The sequence below is a fragment of the Oryzias melastigma genome, linkage group LG22 (genome assembly GCF_002922805.2).
Source record: "Oryzias melastigma strain HK-1 linkage group LG22, ASM292280v2, whole genome shotgun sequence".
In the NCBI taxonomy this organism is placed as follows: domain Eukaryota; kingdom Metazoa; phylum Chordata; class Actinopteri; order Beloniformes; family Adrianichthyidae; genus Oryzias; species Oryzias melastigma.
Window position 1 is genome coordinate 25153122 of NC_050533.1, and position 7081 is coordinate 25160202.

The following is a 7081-nucleotide window of genomic DNA, read 5'->3' on the forward strand; positions in this document are numbered from 1 at the left end:
GAGCAAGAAACGAGTTTGTTCTTAAAGTACATACATAAAAATGAACGAGATCCTATGTTTCTGCTGCAGAAATTCATGAACGTCTGGATGTTAGACAGTGTTGATCGGTACAAGAGTAGGACAAACGTCGCAGACAGAAACAAAGTTGAACAGCAGTTTTGCTTCACCTTTCATGTATAGTCCAAAAACTAAAGACACTGGTAATGGTACGCCTGCTTTAGCAGGTTGGGGTTCGATTCCCTACGGTGTCCTACAGAATATTAGGACTTTTATACATGAAATGTTGAGCACTGCAACCATAAAGTGTAAAAGCAAAAAGAGGAACTTGTTGAAAACTTAAAGTGGCCATACTATGATTTTCTTAAGCCTTTCAGAGTGAACTATATCCATAAATATGATCATATATTACCTTTGGGACACTAAAAAACTAATTATTTATGAAATATTAGATATTTTGATTCTTATCACATGTTTCTTCACAGCAGTACCAAGCCAGACTGTTTTCTTAGAGCTGCAGTTCTGTATTTGCTTTTTAACACAGTCTTTTTAATGTATTTTATTTGATTTTATGATAAGCGCTTTGAGCTTCCTCTGAATGAAAGGCGCTATATAAATTAATTAAGTTTGAAGTTTAAAAGTTTAAAGCACATATGTCAAAGTCAAGGCCCGGAAGCCGAATCCGGCCCTCCGGGCAATTACCAGATCATTTCATTTTATTATTATTAATGGTCCGATGTTATACGCTTATTTCTAATTTGTATAATTTTGACAAAACATATTTTTGTGGAGATTAAAATATTGAAAGTTATTTAAGGTTTAAGTTGATTTATTCTAGAATAATATTCCTGCGTTTTTATTATTCATAATTATGTTCAGAAGTTACAGTTTTAAAGTTTAAAAAGTTGTCATTCTGATAGCTTTTTGGACTATTTTGGCATTTACTATGATCGTTTAGGCTACTTTGGAGTTTAGCTAATAATTCTGCTTCATGCAAGCTGTTTTGGCAAATTATGGCTTTCTGTTTAGTTTTTTTAATTCCGTTTTGGAGTTTAACTAGTATCTGCAACATGCTAGCTGTTTTGGCTAATGAGCTTTGTTTTATTTTTTATATTTTTAGTCTTAGTTATTTGGAGTTTGCATGTTTACATGCTAGCTGTTTTGGCTAATTTAGGCTTTTTTCTGTTTTTCGCTATATTTATTTAGTTATATTTTCAGATACATGCTAGCTGTTTTGGCTAACCTAAGTTTTTTAGGCTAATTTAGCATTCAGCTAATGTTTTAGCTGGCTATTCAGCATTCACACTAGCATTATCGCAGGTAATGCTATATATCTTGTATCATAGCAATGTTTTGACTAAAGGCGAGAAGCACCGGTGAGATACAGACTCTGTAGTGCGTGTGTAGAGCAAAGAGGCAGCCGGTAAGAAGTCTGAGCGCTAGAATAACCGCGATCACTTACTTCCTGTTTGCTGTGGGAACGAGGCGCATGCTTCGCAGTTATTTGTTTGTACTTCAGCTACCGGACGGAATTCTCGTTTTCATGCACTTCAATGTTTAACCTGCTGGTGTAACTTTGGTAAATTTATAATGTGAAGTTTTCAAACAATGTAATTACTTTTTGCTAATGTTAATTTAAAGTAATTCTTAAACAAAAAAAGCATAATTTGATGTATGAACTTTATTAAAAATGTAATTAAAATAAAGTGCATAAGTTCACTGTTAAATTAGGGAGGCTGCTAATTAATTGAAGCACTTAAAATTATGTTTATTTCCATTATTATGTGTGTTTTAAGGTTTTTACCTATTAACTGCTGACTGACCAAATGAAAAAATGATAAAGATTGGAAAAATAATCTCAAGTGACAGTCTGAGTAAATCAGCCTACAGTTTTGGATGCTCAGCCCTTTTCAAGTGAGGGAAAAGTGCACAAAATATTAGGTCAATTTTGAGAAAGGCTGTAAAACATTTAAACAATTAAAAAAACATCATATTCTTCATCCTTTGATGTGACGTTTCTTTGGAGGTAGATAGCTGTCGCCACTTGGATTATTTAATTTTTGTTCTATTGTTTACAACTGCACTGTTGTTTAATTCTGCATTAAATAGTGGCACTGATCATGTTTACTATTGTTAACATTGAATTTGACAGATAATTCCAATTCAGTTGTTGTCAATGACATAGTATTACAGATTTCAGCAATGTTGCACAAAAGTGTCTATAATTTGTCGCAAAAAATAAGAAAAGTTGTTTATTATGACTGTGTTTAAGCTAAAAAAAAAAAAAAACGGGGATATACATTTCCCAAAAAACATGTTCTTCTATATAATGTTAGTTATTAGTGAAGATTTTTATCAATTATCAAAGTATTGCGATATTATTGATATCGTGAGCCATGAATCGCGTATCGTATTGTATTGTGAGGTACCCAGTGATTCCCAGCCCTAATTGATATATAATTAAGTATTTATGAGCGTCCTTCAGTGTTTTACTTTTGTTTTCCACCTAAACCTCCGGCCACTAGTGGGCAGCACTGAGTCTTTTAGAGCAGCTCGATACGGAACCGGAATTTCTGGTAAAATCGTGATATCTATCGTATCGTGAGACAAGTATCAGGATACGTAATGTATCGCGCTATTTTAAATCAATGTTTTTCTTGCAGACTAAGCAGGAAAGGAACGCATTCTTTAAGCAAATCTTCATTTTGACTTTTTTGTGAGGGCCACATAACTGTTTTCTTCTTTTTCTGTTGCCGGCCTTCAGTTATAGAATCAGACCTTTAAATGTTGTGTAAAAACACATCTTTACAGAATGCTCAGTAGTCTATCATATTTTATTTTATTTGTTTTATTGTATTCTAATGTATCTTTTATGTGTTTTACTGTAGACTGTTTTTGTAATTTTATGCTGTTTTTATAAATTTTGTTCTTAATTTGTCTATTTTTCTTCTTTTTTTATTCTGAAGCCCTTTGGTACACTGAAAGGAGCTGTGAAATGCTATATAAATAAAGTAAGTCATTAACCTTTGACTGCAGATGGTCAATGTGGACTGAAAAAGATGAAGCATCATCAAGCCAGATTCCATGATACTCTAAGACTCGGTCTAGAGGAGGGAAATCAAATCAAAAACCTGTCGTTTTCTAGAACATAGTTTCTGCAGAGCGGCAGTAATTGGCTAGAAATGCATATCTTGGTTGTGGACGCTGGGCAACCCTGCCCGTTACTGAGAGCTCTCTGTATGCTAGCTTACAGCCTAACCTAACATTATCGTTGCAAAAAAAAAATGGTGAGAAATATCGGAGCTTTCCAGATTCCAGCTCAGATAAGGAACATGAAGACGTTCATGGATCTATTAGTCTATTAATCTCGGCAAACTCACAGTTCAGGGCCACGTTGGACAGTCCCTGGAACACGGCGATGCTGTTTCCAAGAATTTCATTCACTTCCCACGATTTGTCAACTTCGTAGGCGTATAATCTGAGGAAACAAACATGGGTGTTAAAACGGATTTAAACAAAGTCGAGCTAAAACTTTTTAAAAGATTTGTGATCGCCATACCACAAAAAAAATTATCTGAGGTCAGTAAGGACAACAAAAATTTATATTCAAGGATTATTAGGAAGCTATTTGGGTTTTTTAACAAATTGAAGCATTTGAGGTGCCTCATTATGCTTAAAACAATAAAGTAGTTTTGATTTATTTTTAGGCTGTTAGATATACATTTCACCACAAAGTGAAAAATAAACTGTTTTCTTACTCGTATTGTCATTTTTGCTGCTTTGAGATGATCCTTTCTGACACAGGAAGTCTTTTATTTTGAAAGGAACCTTTGTCAAAAGTTAGAAGCTATTTCACATTTTGAAAAAGTATTTTTTTATTTATTTTTTTTATGCTAAAAGAAAAAGTTAATTTATATTTATCATAATAGGAACGACAACATGAAAATTCACAACTTTTCTTTTACTACACAATCACATACTTGACCTTTTTAAGGTGATCTCATGATCTGATCTCATGGAAATCACTTTAAAACTTTGAAAATATATATAAAAACATTTGCAGATTATTAGATGTAACTATAAATCAGGGATTATTAGGAACAAATATCCAAGTGAAAACAGTCGGAACAATTTTGATGCATTTTTTAAGGATCAGTCTGATACGATAAACTCAAATTATGCAAATATTGGTCGACACCAAGAAAAAAATTGGTTACATTCGAAATCGGAATGAAAAATATTTTTTTTCTGCGCAAAAAAAAAAAAAAAAAAAAATCACACAGTTTTGCTTTTCTCTCGTTTTATTTTTGGTATGACTGAATGATGCAGAAGACTTATCAGTCAAAAACAACCAAAACCTCTAATTGAGCAACAGTCAATGTATCTAAAAGTTAAAATTTGTAGTGAAAATACTCCTCTTAGGACTATCAAAAAAAATAGCCACGACATATCTGCATATTCAGGTTCTACACTTTTTAACAGAAATGTTCACGTATTAGTTTCTGGTTCCATAATGTACAACCAACCTCTGCAGAGTAACACCTCACTGGAATACCAAAAGCTCGGGCCAGCCCAAAGTCAGCCAGCTTCAATTCTCCGTTCTACAAAAGCAGAAAAAAAATGCATTATTGTTTTTTATCTTCAGTCTAACAGTACACAAATCATTTATTTACACACATTCAAGAGTACAGTAAAACACTCACTCTGTTGATGAGGAGATTCTGAGGCTTCAGGTCTCTATTAAGGATATTTCGGCTGGGACAGAAAAGCTAGACCTTACAACAGCTGGTACATGAATGACTGTACACAAAAACAAACGTATATTTATTGTTCTACATATGCACAATGTTATTATAGAAAGATCTGTGATCTTCAGAATGATTCATTTGATCTCTAACCTTCACAGTTTCAGGATCTAGATCCCCATTGCAGCTGTCAAAATATTTCTTCAAATCCTGCAACGAATTTGAAACATTAGATTTGAAACGGTGCAAAAAAAAAGTATGATAAAGAGTAACTCACCTGATCACAATACTCAAAGACCAGGGTTAGCTTTTTGTCACTGTGCAACACATCGTGTAATCTAATGAATGAACAGAGAGTGATGTTATTGTCATTACACTACATGCTAATTCAACTTTATTAGTTTGACAGTGAACTGACCTGACAATGTTTCTATGCTTTAGTTCCTTCAAAAGACAGATTTCCCTCAAAGCAGAACTCGGTACTCCCTAAATTAAAACGATTTGTTAGTGCTAGCATGCTAAAGGAGCATCTGTCATCCAACTGTGTTTACAAACCTCATCGTCGTCGTCTAGTCTGACTCTTTTTAAAGCCACAATTTTGTGGGTTTCTCTGTTTTTAGCTTTGAAAACAGTCCCATAAGTACCTAAAACAAAAATCACAGTTTTACAGTTTTAATCTGGTAAAGTTTCCGATGAATGACACAAAAGAGCTAAGCTATTCATTAGGGCTGTAATTATGGAGAGAAATTAGACTCACTTGGATTTGTGCGTGCATAATTCTTGATTTGTGCGTAAATTAGGATTTGTGCGTGCGTATTCTTGCTTTGTGCGTGCGTAAATTAGGATTTGTGCATAAATTTGGATTTGTGCGTGGGTAGCTCTTGATTTGTGTGTAACTTTAGATTTGTGCATGCCTAATTCTTGATTTATTACTCACATAATACGTTTTGTGTATAAGTAAAAAAAAATATGAAATAAAAAAATGCAAAATGCAATTTACGTATGCACACATTAAGATTACAACAGCTTGAAACTACGTACACACTGAAATCTTTAAAAAACATCCACAAATCCCTTGTTACGCACACACGAAGCCAAAGTTACGCACGGATCTACTGTGAGACTCTTTTCACGTCTCACAAATTCGTCCGTAAGTGCTGCGTTTAAGTACTAGTGGAATGCTCGGTCATTAGAGTTCTTATCAGCCTTCCCTTCTAAACGTATTTCCTTCAGTGGGTGTTGCAGGGCTTAAAAATACTTTCAAAGAAAATAAAAAGGATTATCTGAGAATATGACGTTTACTTTTAAAAGCTAATATATATATTAAAAAATATATTATTCTCCGAGACACCGAACGTCGTGGCCTATACCAACAACTGAGCGCATAAAACATTAAAACAATGCAGACAATGACTCAATCAATATCTGAAGACAGTAGATGTTAGTGTTGAACATAGAGGCTACTTACTTCGGGGCGCTGACCACCAAGATGGGCCGCCATTCTTCCCGTGACTCTCAGTCTGACTGCTGTTGATTTTTCCGGAAGAAAAAAACAGTCTGCCCCCTACTGGTCGTTCCTGTTACGCATTTTGTATCAATTCGGTGTCTCGGAGAATAATATATTTTTAATATATATATTAGCTTTTAAAAGTAAACGTCATATTCTCAGATAATCCTTTTCATTTTCTTTGAAAGTATTTTTAAGCCCTGCAACACCCACTGAAGGAAATACGTTTAGAAGGGAAGGCTGATAAGAACTCTAATGACCGAGCATTCCACTAGTACTTAAACGCAGCACTTACGGACGAATTTGTGAGACGTGAAAAGAGTCTCACAGTAGATCCGTGCGTAACTTTGGCTTCGTGTGTGCGTAACAAGGGATTTGTGGATGTTTTTTAAAGATTTGAGTGTGTACGTAGTTCCAAGCTGTTGTAATCTTAATGTGTGCGTACGTAAATTGCATTTTGTATTTTTTTTATTTCATATTTTTTTTACTTATACACAAAACGTATTATGTGAGTAATAAATCAAGAATTAGGCATGCACAAATCTAAAGTTACACACAAATCAAGAGCTACCCACGCACAAATCCAAATTTATGCACAAATCCTAATTTACGCACAAATCAAGAATTATGCACGCACAAATCCAAGTGAGTCTAATTTCTCTCCATATGTAACGAGTATCCTGGTGCTCGGATATTCGCGGTCTGCTCCCAAAATTTCGAGTACGGATATTTGCGAGGTCCAACATCGCTGATTCGCGATCTTTATAAATGTAGTAAATTGTAGCAAAAGATGATCAAAATATCAATTGGGGACGATTTTTTTTTTTTTTTT

At 34.2% G+C, this 7081-nt stretch overlaps 1 pseudogene; it reads right to left on the minus strand.

Annotated features, from left to right (window-relative positions):
* Positions 1–2917: 2917 nt before the first annotated feature.
* The window catches only part of LOC112139664, a 5270-nt pseudogene continuing 1106 nt past the window's right edge, over positions 2918–7081 (minus strand).